The sequence below is a fragment of the Ambystoma mexicanum genome, chromosome 12, assembly GCF_040938575.1.
Source record: "Ambystoma mexicanum isolate Mex_15411 chromosome 12, UKY_AmexF1_1, whole genome shotgun sequence".
NCBI classification, from domain to species: domain Eukaryota; kingdom Metazoa; phylum Chordata; class Amphibia; order Caudata; family Ambystomatidae; genus Ambystoma; species Ambystoma mexicanum.
This window is the reverse complement of record NC_090936.1, coordinates 1,117,750,136-1,117,771,622: the sequence shown is the minus strand read 5'-3', so window position 1 is coordinate 1,117,771,622 and position 21,487 is coordinate 1,117,750,136.

The window sequence follows — 21,487 nt, the reverse complement described above, 5'->3', positions numbered from 1 at the left end:
AGTCAATAACAGTCAATACCAGCAGTTATTCACTGCGCTCTAAACATTCTGATTGGGTGAGAGGAGGTGAATAACGATCTTCATGTGCTAATACACAATATTCCTGGTTATGTACATATGTTTATGTCCTAAACCGTATACATCTGAGAAGAATGGAAATTCAAGTATATGACTGTGTTTATTTCTCACAAAGTCGGAAACATAATTCTTAAGCATTTCTTTAGCGGTAGCCTGCCAGAACAATCGATGAATGTATGCAACAGTACCTTGCTTATTCTTCTAATAAGAAAGTGAAACCTGCTGACCAACGTGATTTGCAAATCTAAAGGCCCACAAAACATTTTGCATGAAGGCAATGGCGTAATCCGGAAAAAACACCCAAGTGGTTGGCAGTGGAAAATGCAATCAATTTACTGAATTATATCACTCAGTTTCCTTTCCCTATACAATCCATAGCTCTGTTAAATATTGAAAAAATAAATTGACAGAATCAGGGCCTGATTGACAGAACGTTTTCCACTGGGATTGCACCATTATAAAACGCGTTTGTGAATCAGGCCCAAAATGTCTGTACACAGGTAAAATATCTCAGTTGACGACCCACAGCATCAGAATAGATATCACAGCAATGACTCTGGAATGTGCAAACATTCAATGAATCTGAAGAGCCAGACATTGTATGATTCTAGAACTTGGGGACAATCGGTGATTATACACTAGGGGACATGACGCTTTTCAGGAACTCTGGAACTATCATGATTATGAAATGTGGTAGGATGCCATGATTCAGAAGCTCCGGGACAAACCATGCTGCAAAAAGTTAGGTATGTTATGTTATTCAGAAACACGAGAACATTGTGTTTCTGAAAATCAGAAGATATCATGATTCTGAAACTATGGGGGTAATCTAGAATTTTTGAAATCCGGCTCATTCGATATTTCTGAAACCTGGAACAGTCTTTGATTCTGAAACATAGAGACAGTGCATGATTCTGAAATGCAGAAGCAGTCCATGATTCTGAAACACAGAGACAGTGCATGATTCTGAAACGCAGAGACAGTCCAGGATTATAAAACACAGAAACAGTGCATGATTCTGAAACGCAGAGACAGTGCATGATTCTGAAACGCAGAGACAGTCCAGGATTATAAAACATAGAAACAGTGCATGATTCTGAAACGCAGAGACAGTGCATGATTCCGAAACAAAGAGACAGACAGTCCATTATTCTGAAACACAGAGAGTGCATTATTCTGAAACACAGAGACAGTCCATGATTCTGAAACATAGAGACAGTGCATGATTCTGAAATGCAGAAGCAGTCCCTGATTCTGAAACACAGAAAGAGTGCATGATTCTGAAACGCAGAGACAGTGCATGATTCCGAAACAAAGAGACAGACAGTCCATTATTCTGAAACACAGAGAGTGCATTATTCTGAAACACAGAGACAGTCCATGATTATGAAACACAGAGACAGTGCATGATTCTGAATCACAGAGGCAGTCCATGATTATCAAACACAGAAAGTGTGCATGATTCTGAATCTCAGAGACAGTTGATGGTTCTGAAACACAGAGACAGTTCATGATTCTGAAACACAGAGACAGTCCATGATTCTGAAACAGAGACAGTCCACAAATCTGAAACGCAGAGACAGTGCATGACTCTGAAATTTGGGGAGAGTCTATGTGGGTCATTTTCATCCCTCTGTTAATTGCATGGAGGGGACCGGCTCCGTTTGCAGTTTTGTGCAAAACGTCTTCTTCATACATGTTACCTCATTTTTACTACATGGTCGACAAATGAGGGGTACAACTTAGAAGAAAACACCTTTACTCTTGACTTCACTTCTCCACCAGATTGTGGAAGAGTGTGAATGCTGCCTGCAAAATATACTTTGCAGGCAGCATTCACAATGGATTCCTCTGGATTCTGCCTGTGTTTACCAGTTAGTAGTTTCAGGATGAATTCCATGATATTCCATGCAGTTGTCAATGCACCCGCATTTGTAAGACAGAGCAGGAATTGAGGGTGGACACGTTATGCCCACCCCACTCCCCAACTCCGACTTACAAATGCAACCAAATGAGGGGGCTCGGCAAACGTGGTGATAAGTGTGTTTTCTGCTACTTTTACCGGTCCGCTTCACCTACAAAATAACCTCCTTTGATTTGGAAACTAAGGGATATTTGCAAATATCCCTTAGCTGGTCAGATAGCACAGCGAGTAGAGTGCTTGCTTTGACATGCAGGTTCGAACCCTGGCAAAGCCAAACTTAGCCTTTCATCCTTCAGAGGTCAATAAAGGAAATCAGCAGTGCTCAGATACCAGAGGGTTTGTAGTGCTATATAAAATATATATATATATTTCAGGATTCTGAAATGCAGGTAGGTGCCATGATTGTGAAAGTGAGGGACATTCCATAATTATGAAACTCTGGGAAATTCCCTGATTCTAAAATGCAGGGACATTCCATGATTCTGAAAACCATTGCCATGCTGTGATTCTAAAACTCAGGAGACATGCGTGGGGTGAATGGTTCTAAACTCAGCGATTCAGCGATATGCCATGATTCTGAGACTGAGGTCTGACGCTGTGAGTCATCTTATGATGTGTCAAGTCAGATGGGCTCCTCCTATATCTAAGAGCTCAACTGGGGATCACACCTAGATTGCAGAGCATGGTCCTGTTCCCACAGAAAGTGGGATGCCCCAGACCTATCCTACCATAAATGTCTGGGGCATGCTGTGAATGTGAAACTCACAGCCATGTCATGAGTGACTGTTTACCACTGAGATCATAGGTTGAATCAAACAAGGAATGCATTAGTTACAGGCTATTATGCAAGTTTATGCAAAAAGGACGACCATACTCATCCTTATTAATTTAGTTATTTTTACATTTGTTACACGGCCAGACCCTGGGGTATCACGGCGTGGTTACAGATATCTTAGAAATGAATGATACATGATATACACACAGCATTAGTAATACATATAGTACATAGCGCATTGGCATTTAAGGCGTTAAGAAGATTGTTGAAATTTAACAATGGGGCTCATTTTATTAAAAGAGTGCATTCAATTAAATGGACCACCTACATTTCCACTTGTATGCAAGTCGTACCCCTCTGAGCAAATGTTATCATGTGTATTATAAAGTATTCTATACTTTGTAATTTTTTATTTTTATTATTTTTATTTTATTTTGTGTAAATCAAATGATTGATTTTTACAAAGTTTCTTCTGTAGACATGAAAGTCTTTCTTTAAAAGTTTCTTTAAAAGTTTTTAACTTTGCTTAACTTAACTAACTAAGCTTAACTTGACTTGACTTTACTTTTCTTCTTCTTTTCAGCCTTTTTTCCCTGTTGAGCTTTTAAGACGGTCTCGATTCGTCAAAAGGTTAGGCTAGAGGTAGAGGTATTTGTAGCTTACTTCAGCTGTTGTAGGTTGATTTCAAGTTAAGGCAGATTTTCCAACATCATCATTATGTGTTGGAGAATTTTTGACGCAGCCATAAGCCAAGTTGGTTTATCACCGCTTATCATTCTAAGCCACCAACAGGTTTCATTTTCCAGCGAAGGGTCTGATGAGAAGTATTGCATGTAAGTTGACCTGATTTTTTCCGTTTGGGAACAGCTTAAGAGTAGATGTCGAATAGTCTCTTTTTCAGTTTTGTTTTGGCAGAGTCTACAGTAGTTTGTATTTGAAAGTCCTCTTATGGCTCGAATTTCATTAGTTGGTAATAAGTTAAGTCTTCCTTTTAGAAGACAGTTTCTCGCTTGCTTGCAGGGATAATTGTTTGATGTAGGTCTGAAGTTCATTTAGTTTCTTTATGTTTGGCGTTAAGTGCAGAGTTAGCTTGTTTTCTGAAGCTTTTGACAAGGTCAGGATCCAGTCAAGTTCTTTGACTTTTTTCAGGACTTTTGTCGTTTTCTGGACCAAATCCTCCTCGTCACTCTCAGTTGATTTCAAAAGATCTATCATGTCAGACCTCCAGATGTGTAGCGTGTTATTCGTTTCAGCGTCCATCTCGCCTATACCATCTATACTTTGTAATGCAAAAAGTGTAAATGTGGCCTGTCATATAAGTTGGCATACACAATGTACAATGTATTCCTTTGAAAGCTCCCTGCTTTTAGCAACTGGTGAAAACAGACAGACTCCACAGGAATCCAATACATTACACCAGCATGAAATTGGCATGCATTCGGTTGTGGGCACAGCAAGAATGCACAAATGCGTATACTTTTTGCAATTCAATTAAAAAATGAAACCTGACCTATGAGTCCTTCAACAGAAAATAAACATTGTCAAACCGTTCATTTCTGAATATGAATGAAACTTTGGCGGTCATTGAAAAACAAAAAAAAGAAAAACACACGATTGAATTGGACGAGACCAGGTCCTCTTTTCACTTCTGTGCCCACTGTGTAATGTTCAACTTTTCCACCACGCAGGAAAAATAAAGCATTGAACACAGACAACATCAGCTTTACCCCTTATATGTCCACTACATTTGTGGAAAAGTGTCATTTGGGGACATTGGGGAAGGCATTTGCAATATATCTCTGTTGAATCCACCTGCTTTCAAAGGTGTAAAAGTCTGATTATTCCATATGAATTCATTATTTTTCCACTGGCATGAAAATGCATGCTGGTGGGCAACCAGGAGGTCATGGCAGCCGGAGAGAGAAGAGCAGGCAGACGTGTTAACCCTGGTCTACTCGACAACTCTGCCTACTAAATGAAATGCTTTCAGATTGAAAAAATCAATGTAAAACAATGACAATGCACACGACAATGCAATTGTTATGGTTTCACTACGGACACAGTTATGTGATAATTTGGATTAGTTTTTTCACATGAACACATTCTCACATTCAGCTAGTGTGTTTTCTTAAACTAAGCTCCGAAAAGCAAATTGGCTGTTATTCAACCTGCTGTTACTCATCAAATTTGCATTATATCTGCACCGACTGACCCTCTTCATATGAAAATTAAAAATACAAATAATCTGAAAACTGGAGACACCCGATGAGTTGTGAAAATAATGGTTAGTCATGTTATGTTATGTTGCGTCGTGTAATCCTGTGTTTCACTAGTGTCATGCTGTGACATGTGAGGCCATATTGAATTACTTTTTGTCATGCTATCTTATTTTATTTTATCTTTATGGTTAGTTATTTGAGTTATGTTATACTGGATTACGCTATATTATTTCTGCCATGGTATGTCCGGTGTCATATTGTGTTATGCCATGTTGTCTTATGTTCTGTTTATGTTTAGTTGTATTATGTTACACTTATGATGTCTTTTATAATTATTTGATTATGTTATGTTATGCTTAGAGTTATGTTTTGTTAATGTTTGTTATGTCATGCCAGGTCACGTTATGCTAGTTTATGTTATGTTATTCTTAGAGGTATGTTTTGTTAATGTTTGTTATGTCATGCCAGGTCACGTTATGCTAGTTTATGTTATGTTATTCTTAGAGGTATGTTTTGTTAATGTTTGTTATGTCAGGCCAGGTCACGTTATGCTAGTTTATGTTATGTTATTCTTAGAGGTATGTTTTGTTAATGTTTGTTATGTCATTCCAGGTCACGTTATGCTAGTTTATGTTATGTTATTCTTAGAGGTATGTTTTGTTAATGTTTGTTATGTCATGCCAGGTCACGTTATGCTAGTTTATGTTATGTTATGCTTAGAGTTATGTTGTGTTAATGTTTGTTATGTCATGCCAGGTCACGTTATGCTAGTTTATGTTATGTTATTCTTTGAGGTATGTTGTGTTAATGTTTGTTATGTCATGCCAGGTCACGTTATGCTAGTTTATGTTATGTTATGCTTAGAGGTATGTTTTGTTAATGTTTGTTATGTCATTCCAGGTCACGTTATGCTAGTTTATGTTATGTTATGCTTAGAGTTATGTTGTGTTAATGTGTGTTATGTCATGCCAGGTCACGTTATGCTAGTTTATGTTATGTTATGCTTAGCGGTATGTTTTGTTAATGTTTGTTATGTCATTCCAGGTCACGTTATGCTAGTTTATGTCATGTTATGCTTAGAGTTATGTTTTGTTAATGTTTGTTATGTCATGCCAGGCCACGTTATGCTAGTTTATGTTATGTTATGCTTAGAGGTATGTTTTGTTAATGTTTGTTATGTCATGCCAGGTCACGTTATGCTAGTTTATGTTATGTTATGCTTAGAGTTATGTTTTGTTAATGTTTGTTATGTCATGCCAGGTCACGTTATGCTAGTTTATGTTATGTTATGCTTAGAGTTATGTTTTGTTAATGTTTGTTATGTCATGCCAGGTCACGTTATGCTAGTTTATGTTATGTTATGGCCAGTTATGAAGTGATATTTAATGAGCACTTTGTTGTCTGCCTAAAGGCAGGTTCCACCCACGTGTTCAGTCGTCAACATTAGATGGAGAGGAGGTAATGTTTGGTAGCAGTTAAGGACACGTCTCTGAAAGACCTTGGGTCTCAGTTCCTTCCAAAAACACTGTCATTTCATTTCCAACTTCCAACTTAGCACAAGTGGTATGACACCCCACAGTGGAATTCCCATGATGAGGCAACAGCATCCCCGCAGGATCATTTTGCAGTGTATGAGGCCACTTAACAGGTGTTTGCGGTGTTAAAAGTCTAGATTGCCTGTAACAACAGTATCTACTGCACTGAACTTGAAAAACGTTAGAACTCTTACTGGGGCATTTTGAAGCCAATGGGTACTATGTCAAGTGGAGGTAAACTGCTAGAAAAACATACTATACATTTATAACACCTTTTCACAGCTTTCATCCCCTACAAAGAACTCACAACCAAAACATCACTTTATTTGCCCAAATCACCATCTCCGGGGGCCAGCAGATCACGAGAAGTCACAGCACCTCCAAAGTGGAAACCAAGAACGCAAGAGGCAAAAGACAACACGCATGTCTTCCCTTGCTCTGCTAGACACTCTGTCTCTGGAACAAAGGACCACCAAAGATGAGACTGGCCCCCTCCGTTCCACAATTGAGGAAGATCCTAAAGACCCTACTCTTCAAAGAACATCGTGCCACCCTCCTATCAACCTTTTCTCCCACTCTGGAGTACCCCCCTGTCGGACTCCCCTACCTAGCTCACTTCCTCTGCTACACCTGCACGCGACTTATAACCCCTGGGTGGGTTAACTATGTACAGCGCTCCACTGCTTCCCAGACACATTAGTTCTTTTTATATTACATACATAAATATATTAATCAATTAATTATTTTTGTTGGTGCTTTATTACAATCGCCTAAGCTCACTGGCCAACCATGGAGACTTTAAAATCAAAGTGTTTCTATGGAAATCTACGTAACCATGAACATCAACCACTTGGTGTGTTTACTTGTTTACATTACATTGTTTACAAGGCATAGCATGCAGCAATGCAGTCACTTCTAGACTGGGGAAAGCCGAGGAGAGGGAGGGTTGGTTGGCGGAAGGGAGTCACTCTGAAGAACAGTAATGTGAATTGCAGTACCTGAGGAGAAGACCATGTAGGAGGGGTGTAGGAGGGGTGAAAAGACATTAGAGCCGACTAGATGAGGAGGTCTAACTCGACCGTGCAATAGGCAAGTATCAGCAGGCCTGCGCAGCCTCGGCTAGGATTGCAATCTGACGATGGTGGAAACCGCTCTCTGTTCAACCTTCACACCGACTTTTCAGTGCAATAGAGGGTGAGAAAGGGAAAATCACTTTCAGACGAATAGGCTGTGCACTAAATGATTGTATTGTTCAGAAATAGATCTGGCCAGTCTGAGGTCTCTGACTGTCTCGGGCTTCAGGGTGAGGACGTTAACACCAGATGTACTTAGAGGCTGGGTACAAAAAAGAAGGTTCTGCTGAATGTCTGTGTAATATCTTTAATGAACTGAGATGGGGTTACATAGAGTTTCAGCTTCGATGTTCACATTTTCATATCCTAATAATTAGCGTCTTCTCCGACTCATGTTATGAAGTTTGAGTCAGATGAATTCAGACGATCGGTGGGGTGTTTTATTTGAATCCCTTTGGGGAGGTAGTGGTGTGTCCTGCTGTGCTTTCATTGACATGCTCAATCAGGATCTTGAGTTGCCTTCTAGTGGCTCATTGAATGGAGTGCATTCAAGGCCAGCACTGTAGACCAACTCTAGACCGAGCACAAAGACGTGGGATCTACCATGCTTCCGGAAGGGAGAGAAGTATACAAGGCATTGCAATAGACTGAGTTGGACGTTCCCACTACCCCGTCATGGAGATTTGGCAGGATAAAGGCAGTTGTAGAAGGGCCCTGTGGAAAGAAAGTGTAATATGATGCATTTTTGGTGACTATTTTCCATTGTGTTTTGGAAAATTTGGGATCAATGAAAACATAATGAGTTCACTATATCTGAACCTGCTTGGGTAGGGATGTAAGTTCATGTGGAAAGGTGATTGGGAAAGATGTACACTCACACAGGTCCAAAAGAGGTTTGTATGCATCCAGTGTTGGACATGATCCAGTGAAGTCACTATGCGATTTTGATTACTATCTTTCTTCTGTTAAATTTAGATGGAAGTCAATATAATTCGCATATGTATGGTATGCTTTGATGTTTTGTGCAAGTGTGATGGTGGGGCCAAGAGTTGCACTGGGGTCTGGCCACCTTGGGTTTATCTTAAGACAAGTGTGCCACATAGATTTAAATGAAGACTGACAAAAGGGCAGGTCCAAATTGCACTCCACATTGTGTGATGTTAATTTTGGTTGTAAATGGACCCCGCTGAACCTGGCTAGTAATTAATTCATTGCGGAGTGGGGTGAATACAACGAGTGCTGTTCAGCTGATATACAGACCCCTGATAGAATGTTAGGTGACCACAGTTTCTAAAGTTGCTTCTATGAATGGAAGTGCATATATTGGGCCTGCAATTGGCTAGCAAGCCAAAATGAGCATTATTTCCTTTTTTAGGTGAGGGGGGGGAGGTGTGATATCGCTTTAAAAAAAAGACCTCAAGTATTTGTATTGTATTGTATTTGGTTATTTATATAGCGCTCTTTCCCCATTTGTATGGCCTCAATGCGCTTTGTGGTTGGAACGCCCTCGGTGACCGCAATGTGGTGGAGGTCCTAGGAGTTTAATTTTAAGAGTTGCTTGTGCGCAATGTCACCAGGCATAATACTTTGGGGGCTGGCTCCACTAGAAGCCCACATTTGAAATTGACGTTTAGGGAGATTCTGGTTATTCAGAAATATTACAATATGTTATTCAAACGGTTAGGCAGCACCAAGACCAAAACGAAAGAAAAGTAACAATGTTACATATATCACTGGCTTTCTGGGAATTATTAAAACGTTATTTTATCAACAGACATAGTGGTCATGAACACTTATTTTTAGACGTAAAATCCCTCTCCCACTCATACTTTCAATTAGGCTCATGTGATTCGTACTACTTCCTGTAGAAAGGAAGAGTTTAACTGAAAACATAAACCTATACCTTCTTAACAATCATGTCGGGGAAGAAGTTGTAGATAATACAGCTACTATGAAATTAAAGGAGCATTCCTTTTATTGTTAAAAAGTGACGTCGTGGAAGTGAACATTGGGTGTTGAAGAAATGCACCGAGGACACAGCCTTAGAGAAAACTGCTTCCGCTATAGTTCACAGGCTTCCTGGAGATACCAGGAACACGTGCATCCACGAGCAGAAACGACGATTCGATTTACAATCAGAGAGTTGTAGTGGTCTTCCCAAAACTACACTGTGCTGTAAAGTGATATATATATATATAAAGCATACAAGAGGAAAATTGCCATCAAAGATGGAACAGTTTAACCCGCACACCAGGCCATGAAACAAGAAGCCAGAGAGCCCCGTTCATTCGAAAAAATATGCCAGCAACTCCAAGTAGAAATACTTGCAAGTTTATTGTGTGCAAAAAAATATATATTTTTAAAAAGCCACCATTAACAAAACAACAGGGGCAGGACACCAAAAGAACAGTCCAGGGTGGATGCGTTCCGCGCTTTCCACAGCGCTTGTTCACCAATGGGGGGGAGTGGTTAAACATGGTATAAATAGCAGTGTAAGTCCCTTGATAGTGTCTGTGACCCAATAGGGGTATATGTCTAAAGGTAGAGCTGGTGGCAGACATCTTGTAACGTAAAACCACATACCTGCATAATGCTGAAAACCTACAATACATCAGAGAATGCAGCAAGGAGCAGCCAGAGTTAATTCAAAAAGGGCAATACAATAAACCACAATATAATTCTTAAAAAAAACAGCATGTCCGTCCATATAGATCAATAAAAATATGAACGGCATAAATTATAGTACATATATATATATATATATATATATATATATTTAAAAACAGTCTTCCGAGTCATGATTCACCTTGAAAAGTAGACACGAGAAACATCTGAGCCATGCATGATTCTGCTTGTTTTAATAACTCTTGCATGACGTTCTGTGTTCTTTTTGTATAACTGACAGCCATAACAAATGACTTTGTTTTGTTTCATTTCTGAAGATCTGGCTGAATTCGTAGGTCAACATTTAAGTTAAAATAAATAGTTTGATTAAAAGAGACACATAGAGTATTATTTTTGCTGTAAAGAAAATAAATGGGAAGTTTTTCAAAGTAAGACAAATTAGCCCTTTTGTACCTCTAACCAAAACAGAGGGTCAGAAGCAGTAGCTTTTAGTGGTGTTTACAGCGGGCCTTCGCTTTCGCCCTTTGCGTGATTCATGTGAGATGGGGAGCCAGGTAAACAGAGTGCCATTAGCCCCTCTCCCCTGTATTCTGATACACACCGAGCTTTGCAGAGCTCACGAGGCATAACACCCTGGAAGGTTCAGTGGGTGGGAGTTACATTAGTTAAGGAAAGTTCGCCTGTTAATGCATTTCATGGTGAGACGAAGTACTCTGTCTCCTTACCCAGGGGTGGGGGCATGGCCCCAACTATTCTCACTGTCTCCATGTGCATAAGTGCCCACTGCTCTCGCGGACACATTTGCGCAGAAATGGCAAACATGTCTGCTCAGACATATGACTCTTTGTCCTCTTTTTTACATAAGTGAAACAACTTTGTTAAATCGACGTTATGGTTAAGTGGCCCTAACATTAAACAGCGAAATTCAGCGAAAAAACGTTGTTAAAGTGTCACTATGGCTGCGGCAAAATATCTAAAAACCACAGAAATTCCCACTTAAGGCGAGTTTTAGAACCCTAACGTGCACCTCTATCAGACACTGTTCATACTGGCATAAATGACGTCACAGAAGAAAGTTATTTCAGTGACAGTCACTGCTTTTGTTAGGAACATTTAACCATATTGTCCCTTCTAATATCGTTTTTTTCTGAAGGAATTTCACATGGTTTTATTATAGCAACCCAACATAGTGTCCTTTAACAAAAGGTTGCTCAATTAATTTCAACTTTTTTTAAAATAACTGAACGGTTTTCATAATGTTCCAGCACGGTTATAAAAATGTCCTTTTTAAGATATAAACGGCAATGCTAACATTCCTTTAACAAAACAAAATATGTGATAGCAAAAGGTTTGGAATTAATCATAACCTCTGGCATTGCTCTGGGCAACCCTCCAGGCCATCGTTCTTCAGCTGGCCAAGTACACAAAGTCAATTGCATTCCATGTTTAATAAAAAACGAAGCAAGCAATCTACTGAGAGCCACAGTGTTTGATTTATGAGAACAGTTATGTTATGTTACTTGGCATTTATATAGCGCCTTATGTATCATTGGTATGGCCTCAAAGCGCTGTTAGGTTGAACGGCCTTGGGAACCACAGTTCAAGTCACTAGAGAGAGAGAGTGTGGTATGGTGCGTGGGCACACCGGATATGTGTGCAGCTGGTGTGGTTGTTGCATGATAGCTGCTTCTTAGCGGTAGGTGTGGTGCTGAGGAATTCAGTTGGATGTGTTCAGTCTGGAGGGTGGACACCCAGACTGAGATGTGGCTGCGTTAGGCCTGAGGAGACGCCTAAGTATAAATAAGGAACTTTGTTGCCCAGAGAACTAAAAAGGTTAGAACAGAAATAATTCCAAAAAGGATTAAGAAATCAAGACAATTCATGTTCATATCTTAAAGAGCTGAAAGAAAGATTATATTAGATTCGTATGAGGATATGTACAGAGCAGGTGGGCATGATAATGTTGGGACGCATGCACCGCGTTCCAGCCAGGCAAAAAGGTTCAGGTGGAGGAAAACGTGTATGAACGCAACATTGCAGGAGCAGAGTGAAGTTTGCGCCACCGACAGCGCATATGTTGTTTTAGTTAGGTTTGATACATATTAGATAAGCACATATAGCAACACCAAAAGAGCAACACGTGTATTAATGTTGTGGTTGCAGAGGTCATAGATAGGGCAGCATTATAGGCCAGTGTTTAGTTGATGTATTGTAGTGACGTAGTGTAACGATATACATTGAGGACCACTATTAACACGGGAAGCACCTTCTTCCCCCCAGTTAAAGCGCAACACCAAATGCTGTTATTTCTCTAATGTGGAGTTCGCTTAGCCCTGTTTGAACAACAAACTTCTCCCAACATAAATAAATCACACAAGTGAGCTGAAAAGGGCACACATTTCACTTCAGGAAATGATTAGCACTGGTCAGTGAACACAATTTACAAATGTAGTGCTGTGCAATTTCGATGTCCCAGTGTGCTTAAAAGGCTAGCAGTTTGGTTTTTCAGATTTGGACAAATACAAATGGCAATTACGAGTCCACCCACACTTTGCGTTAAAATAAATATGCAGTGATTTAACAGTTTGTTTTTAGACTCCCCCCCAAACTCCTACTTTGGTCTGGGTTGGGGAAGACTGACAGAAAAATTAGGATGATTGAAGAATTTTGGATTTCAGACCCCCTCCACTGAAAGGCCTGTGTTGGGGAATATTGGACAAAAAGATTGGACTGATATAATAACAAAGACACCTCTCTTCCTTAAAGAAGTCGGGGTTAGCAGGACAAAAAGGATTATCCAATTAAATTATAGGCTATACTTTTTAAGTGCACACTGGGAAGTGAGCTTTGTTAATTTTCTATTTTAAAAATAATCACCCTCTAGTGTTCTGTCAAAGGGAATTCAATTAATTTAATATTTTTAGTTAATAATACAAACTTAATTGTGAAATAATCCTAAAATTAGGATTTTAAACAACATTCAATTCTTAATATACAAAATCATATGAGAACAGAATTATACGAAAAAAGCATATAAAATGCATTTACATTTACAATTCAGCAATGCAACATTTAAAATAAATCATTTCAATTTCAATTTTAAGATTACAGAATTCAACTTCCAAAACCTCAAGCAAGTGCATTAATCGATACAATTCATTACATTACTCACGTTCTTAGAGAAGGTAATGCAGTGTGAATGTAAGAGATTGTTTCAAGTTCAAATACAACTTGAGAAACCGCCAATGATGCATCAGGCGGTACAGATCATTACAAAACTCAAATTCAAATTCAAATTCTTGATAAGAATAGTAAAACATCAACATAAAAAAATAAAGATGAGAAAGAAAGAATAAGGAGAAGATTTAAAATAATGAACGAGAGAGTAGAAGCAAATCAATTCTCAATCACCACTAACTTAGTTTCATCCATCAGGCAATCGGCTTTTAACCTGCTGCCAGACTCTAAAGAGAGCAAGTTGGGCTGAGATGGAAGGAGCATTCAAACAGTAGTCCCAAAAAGAGTTGGAGGTGATAGCCTCGTAAGAATGGACCAAACTACCCAGCGTACACATATAAATTGACCCCAGGTCCTTGCATTGAGTTAGGACATGCCAAACCGATTCCGCCTTATCGGGCTGGGCACATATTCAGCAGAACCTAAATTCAAGGGGTACCTTTAAACGGGGACCCAGCACAGTCATTACCGGGAGCTGGTTTATGCATAACCTCAGGATGAATTGTCTAACTTCAGGGGTGGGGAAAAGCTGTAGATAGGGTTGGATCTTATGATAGCGGTGCACAACATGAGCTACCGCCTCATATCCTTTTAGCTTTGCCAGATGTCTATAGTTCTCACTCCAATCCCACCCATTGAATTTATGCTCGAAGGAATTTTTTTTTAGTGGACAAAACTGTTGCCTCTCTTTTTAACGAAAGGCCAATCGATCTTCGTGAATAGGGCTTCATTTAGGGTCTTAAAGTTGAACCCATACCAGGTCCTCTCCAAGTCATAACTATCCCCAGCCATAGCCAATAGCTTGCAGGTGGGATCAGAGCAGGACTTAAGATAAAGTATCCTCCTAGCACGCAGTGCCATACCTCTTAAAGATGTTATACCTAATTCAAGGCAGAGATATTCCATCCCCTTACTGCCCCCCCTCCCTCCAGCACTATGTGAAACGTTGTCAGGCCTCGTACGATAGTTGCTTGTTTTGTTCCTCCCCTCCCTTTCTGCACCCCACTTCCTCACCTTTTGTTTTCCTCTGGCTCTACCAGAAATAATGTTGTCAGGCCTAGTACGGTAGTCGCCTGTCTGTTCCCATTTTCTTCCCACTCTCCCCCTCCCTTCCTTATCTATGTCTTAGTTCTTGCACTATCTGAAATGTTGTCAGGCCGAGTATGATGGTTAATTTCACATCCTTACTGTTCATGGCCTGTAAGAATGTTGTTGTATTTTCCCTTGTTCCCTCCCTTGCCTTGAAGCGCTTTGAAACACATTATGTATAGGCGCTATATAAATAAACTATCATATCATATCATAGGGCATGTCTGGTTTAGTCCTAACACTGTAAGCCAATAATGGCCCTGAAGCTTGTTTAGCCATGTAAGATCCTGGATAGCCAGTGCTTCAAGGCCATAAATGACAGCTGGGGCAAAGCATTGGTGGTAAAGCTTTACAATCCGGGCCATACTATACCCTGCTGTGCCTCTAGCAAACTTGCAGGCTTGGAGCATGAGTGTTATAACTCTTCGTTTTTGTATTGCTAATGATCATATTGTAGTTAGGGCGAGCCTCAAATTCCAAGCACAAATATGGCTAGTACTGGGTATATTCTATGGTGCCCAAAGAGGTGTCAATTCCAGTCCGAACTATCTTATTACCTGCGATCACCAAGATAATAGTTTTACCCTGGTTAATGGTCTGATACAGCTGAGACGCATAACAAGCCAGTTCATTGAGCATACTTTTTATCCCTGATATGGTCCTGTCAAACAGGATCAGGTCATCTGCATAAAGCATGCCCACAATAGGATGTTTCCCTTACTTGGGGGGACAGTTAGATTTTAAAGCCATGCGTGGGAGGAGATCCGATATATATAGGTTATAGAGCGTGGGAGCCGCCACACACCCCTGCTTCACCCCCAGATTGATACATATCGAATGATAAACCTCCCTGTCATTATTTAGTCTTACCCTGGCCGTGGTATTACTTTGCATCAGGTTCAGGATATCCACGAAAGTGATGTACAGGGTTGCTTCCTTTCTTCTACGCATGGTATTAATCAGCTGGTATAGTTCTCTAAGATTGTGTGCGGTGCCCAATCCCGGTCTAAAACTCGTTTGGGCGAAATTGAGGACGTGATTGGCCCTAGCCCACTTTTCCAGCTCTCTAAGTACAAGTGTCATGAAGATCTTACTGGTTACATCCAACATGGACAACAGTCGGTAATTAGTGACAAAACCCCGGTCCCCTCTTTTGTGTACCGTTATAAGAACCGACTGTCGCCATGTTGGAGGCACCAGACAAAACCTACAGACAAGAGAGTAGAGGGTTACCAATACCCTGGCCCAAATGTCAGGGTCCCTTTTTAGTACTCAACTAGCTAGAACATTAGGGCCGGGGGTCCTTTAAGTTTTAAACTTCAATATAACCTGCTTCACTATATTATGGCTCAAATATAAAGGCCAGGGTGCAGACGAGGTATGGGACACAGGCCGGCTATGCACAGCGTTATAGAATTTAGATGTAATATGCTTGACCCATTGCTCCCAATTTATAGGGTTAAGCATTCTCAACATCTGATCCGCCCCAGCTTGTGTTAAGTGGCACCAGATTTTACATCCATCCTTACTGCACATCACCTCAATAAACCTCTGCCACAAACCTCTTTGTTGTGACTGCCGATAATGCCGCAGCCAAGAGCAACATTTTGATTTTACAAGTTTAATGAGGGAAAGGGTTTTTGGCCTATCGGCAGCAAATGGAGCAGCCAACCTGTGTGCTCTAATGGCATGTCGCATAATACATTTATGATCGCAAATGTTGATATCAAAGTTTCGCCACCTATTACTCTCCACTTTATGCAAGATGTCAGCCTTCTGTTAACAATCCTCTTAGTTAAAAGGCAATCCATTCCGCAATAGCCTCAGGGCTTTTACCCCGCAAAACTCGATCTGGCCCAAAGTTCTCTGGGAAGGTTATCATAGTCATTCTTTCAATTTTTATTTCGGTCCAGGAAATCTTATTCCTAGAATGACTAGGTATCGCCTATTTATATAGGCTAAGGATTCACACAGTGTGCCCCCTGTCCACTATAAAGGGAAAGGGTATAAGGCCAGTAGATTCCCCCACCTTTGGGTTGCAAAGTGCTCAAGTCTACTTACATTGAAATCCTCTGTGTTAAGTTCAGGACAGCCAGATGCATGTCAGGCCCCTGTGGAAAGATAGGGCCAGGGTCTCGTCACTCCACTCTGAAGGATGGCCTCCCGCTCCCCACCTTAGGACCCAGTCAGCTTTTAGGCTTTCCTAGAAATAGACAGCTATACCCAGATGCACTCTCAGCAATTTCCTCTGGTGTTTCCATGCAGCAGTCAGATGGAAAGTTTCAACAGCTCTGTCCCCTCCTCATAGTTAATTCCCCATTATATAGCAGCAATGATACGATCAAGTTTACAATCTTAGGGGAGTGCCCTGCAAGAGTTCTCACAAATAGGATTGGACAGTTACCCTTCACTCTCCTCCGTATTCCAGCCCAGCTATGTGGATTGGTTTAGATGTCTGGAGTATACATTGGCAATTCCCAGTTATAATCGCCATCGGTTCTCATGTCAAAGTGTTGATAGTTATGTAGCAAAACTTAATAATTGTAAAATAACTGCCATAATATATATATTTTCTGATTCAGCAATAAATAGTACAACTAGGCACGCACAATGTTGCACGGCCATGTGACAATTTTCTGCATAAAAGTTATGAACATGCAGTTTATTCCCCATATTCTTAATTTTTTCCTCCACCTGTCCACCAACTCCCAAATTTGGAACTTTTTCATATCAGCAAGGAACCCATTTTAGAAGGCCATTACAGTTCCCTGAGTGGTAGGTGAATGAATTGTACATCACAAAATCTGGAAATGACCTAAATAAATGATACATACATGTAATCAGTAAGACTTATGGTTTCTGAGAAAAAGGCCTACATGATTATAGTCATTTTAAACAAATGGAATCTTCATATGTGCAAATATGAGCTTCCCTTCGTTCATGGCATCTGCCATTTGGCATGCTGGGCAGAGTTGTTTTATTAGTCTCTTTGAAGTTGGTTGTTTGCTCTTTGCTGTTGGAGTTTCAGTCTCCCTTAATTGTAGCCCCCATTGTCACACTACCTGCTTACATTCTCATCATGCTCCAGCCAAGGAAAACTATCTTGCAGAGACAGCAAGTCTAATGGACACTTGATTTTCACATATTTCAGGCAAGCCACTTTTTACTGTTGTTGTAAAATAGTTGGGGGTATGTAAACTGGGCTTTCCGTGGGAGAGTTCTTTGAGACATTTGTCCTACAGCAAACAAAGGGTTTGCTTCCGGTCTGCAGAACATTGTTCATGGAAATACAGTGGGCTTTTCTTTTCAAATGTCTGCTGGTAATTTGCATGCATAACAAAATATACATGACCTTTTGACAGCATACACAATGTCTTTTTCTCTAACCTTTTTATGTTAGCAGGGGTACATTTTTCACATTTAAACTGCTTTAACTTGCAAAAACACATGCAAAGCAGTTTTTGTGTCAGTGTTTAAAAATCCTATTTTTCTTGTGAAAGGGACCCTTAAATGCATTCTTCCTTTGTAGATTAAAATGCTGTTCTTCCTGTAGTAATGGCGGGTAGGAATTTTTCACATGGCCCTTCAGTTTTAACTTGCAAATACACATGCAAAGCCATTTTGTGTAAGTGTTTAAAAATCCTGTTTCTTTCATGTGAAAGGGACCCGGGAATTTCTCCTTCATTTGTGAAAAAAATTGCTGCTTTTCCTGTGGTAATGACAGTTAGGTCTTTTTCACATGGACCCTCAGTGTGGGGCCCTTGATTACACCCCACAGTAGGACAGTGTGATGTGCGGGAAGGATTAAAATAAGCAGAAGATGGATTCATTAAGGCAGTGTGGTAGACGAAAGGTCAGTGTGCTAACTTTGCAGAAGTGTCACCATTTTTGATGTTAAGGCCTAGCACACGATGAATTGAAGACAATGCAGGCCTTGGTGTGGGGCAGCGGCTCTGGTAGTTCAAATCCAAAAACAAATTCCCTTTTCCCATTCCCTAGAAGACAAGCCGAGGTCAGATGCATCCATGGTGCGCAGATAAACACTAATTCTATCCAGCCACAGGGCCTGAATGTGGTAGGAAAGGAATGTTAGTTGGTAAAACAACAGGAAGGGATGCAGCCTTTGAAGGATACATTCATGAGAATAGGGCACTAAGTTCTGTAATGCCAATGAGCCAGGTTTAAGATTTATAATACTACTGGCCTAGCCCTGGTAATGACATCCCAAATGAATTACACCCACATACACAATTTAAGCAAACAAATCCTCATAATTCAGACTCAAGAGGGGCGCTTTGGTCACATCATCCCTGGGGAACTGGGTCTGGCAGAAGATAAGCGGGGAGCAGTTTCTGGAATTCTGGAACATCTTGTGATTTGGTACAGGAGGAGTGGAGGTGATCCCAATAAATGTAGTGCAAGGTTTGGGATGCAGGTCCTTTGTGCCATGGTGTCTGTGTTAAGGAGGACGCCTTTTGTCTTATCACAGCAGGGCTCTACTCACCAGGTTACGTTGAAGGCATCTGGAATAAGAAGGACATATCACACGATGGTCCCAAATTTACAAACCTATTGATAGAAACTCACCAATCATATATCTGGGTTTGACAGTGACGATGTATGTTTCTAGCAGAATGAGGATAGTGTAGATGTGGCCAATTGGTCAATGGACTATAGGGTGATTAACATTATTATGCACAGTTGTTTTAATTTACAGAATTTCAGCTATAAAATCTGTAAGCCTTTGTGATAAGATGAGCTCTGTGTCAGCTTGGTTCGATGGGACTGTCTGAGACCCTTTGTGCATATAATAAACCTTGTTTTTCTTTGCAAAGAGGTGCAGTGATTATTTTGCCTTTTTGATTTGATGACCCTGACATGACCCCAGGCTCTTCCTGAAGTCATCCATCTGCAGTGGCCAGCCCGTAATGCACAATCAACAGCAGTAGAGTGTGTGTGTGTGTGTGTGTGTGTGTGTGTGTGTGTCAAGTGAGGAGTTGTAAAGGCCACATGCCAAGTAATAGGTATATATTTGTAGTGGTGGCCAGAGGAATCTTCTATGTGAGAGACAAGTTGACATCATGATATAATTGCATCCGTAAAAAGAGAAGAGAGGGATAATGGGACCTCCTCCATTCTGGAGGAAAGGCAGCGCTGCACAGACAATAAGATATGAAGTCTAATATATGGAGGGCTATAGGGGAGTGTGAGGAGGTAAATTCCTTCTTCCTGAGGTAGGGGGAAAGAGGAAGGGTCTACACCATTGTGTAGACAAGTGTGATTTTGTTGTGTAGGTCCATTATATTGCGGACCTGTAACCCCTTTGCCTGGCAGAAGGGGGAGCAAGGAGTAAGGATGTAAATACCCTTGTCAATAAGAGGAGATGGAGGAAGGCTCTAAAGCACTGTGTATAAATTTGTGTTTTATTGATGTTTGGTTTACGGTGTTAGAGTTGTGAAGTAGTGGTTGTTGATATGATATGATATGATAGGTTATTTACAATGCGCTTAATACCCAGAGGATTCTAAGCGCAGACCCGGGGATCGAACCTGTGTTGCTCAGTGTTGTCTTGCTTGAAAGGTGAGCATGTTGCCCCTGAGCTATCCTCCCAAGAATTGTTGGATTATGTGGGGAGTTGTGTGAGGTATTCTGTGTGTGGTGTATGGGGTGATGAGGGAAGGGGGTAACGGGAACGGTGAGCAATAGTGGAATGGCGAGGAATATTTATACTGCTGGATCAGTGTCAAGGAAGTGAAATAGTGTTAGGAGGTTGGGCTTGGTTACAACAGGAGTTCCCTGACGCCACTCAAATATATGTGTACAGCACCTCTGCTGTACTTGGAAAATGTAATGACGTATCACAACAAGTGGTTGTTTTTTATATAAGAGGGAGAATGTATAAACCCTGGGATGAAGAAGGAATGAATAGAAGAGAGGTTTTGGGTCATATGTATACTTATTTGGCAGTGAAATATAAGGAAAATAAGTTAAGGAAAATGAAGAGCATTCTTGAGCTTTGAAAAATGGTAGAGGATTTGGAAGATGCCCCTGAGGATTCAAAGATTGGAAAAATAGTAATACAAGCACCTTGCATCACTCCTGTACCTAGTGTGCCACCCGTGCCCTGCGAACAACCCACAACACCCATACCACCCACAAAGCCCACTGCCCCACCACCCGCACAGGGTGCCGTTATTCCATGCAAGCCACTGCATGGTATACTAATCCCAAACATCTGCCCAATACAAGTCTGTGACAAGCCCCCACAATTTATGAAAATGTCCCGCAGCCCCTAGCGAGTGCCACGTGTAACCCACTAGCAATGGAAATAGAAAATAGGACATAACAGGATTTGGATTTAGCAGCAGTGCTCTGAATGACAGAAGCAGAGCTTGCACAAGTAATGCAGGAGAGGGGAGAAGGGTGAAGAACACCGATAGGTACCAAAGAATGGAGAGCGGGTGATATTTCATTCAGAAGTGATAGCACTGCGATTAGATATGTAGTTGTCAAAATGAGGGATGACAGTTGTTTTAACAAGAGAGATGGGGTAGGGAAATGGGGGAGGGCAATGTGGGAGGGCAACCGCAAGCAGATAGTCTAGATTATGAATCCAACAGATCAGATGCTGATGCAGGAATAACAGAGGAGGAGGAAGAGTGGGGAAGAGATGAGAAGTCGGGAGATGAGGTGCCTATTTGTTGGATTTTCTGCTATTCTAACGTGCGTCTGCTTTCTTTCGGCAACCATTAATGGTGCTATGTTCTGTTTATTCACCACCATGTTGTTTTCTTTGTCTCTTGCATGTGAGTGTTCTTAATGTCTACTGCATGTTGTTGTTCAATTACTCCCTGCCTGTGTATACAGCAGACTCCTACTTAAGTGAATTCAACAATCTATTATCCTACTTGTGGCACCCCCCCTATTCTAGT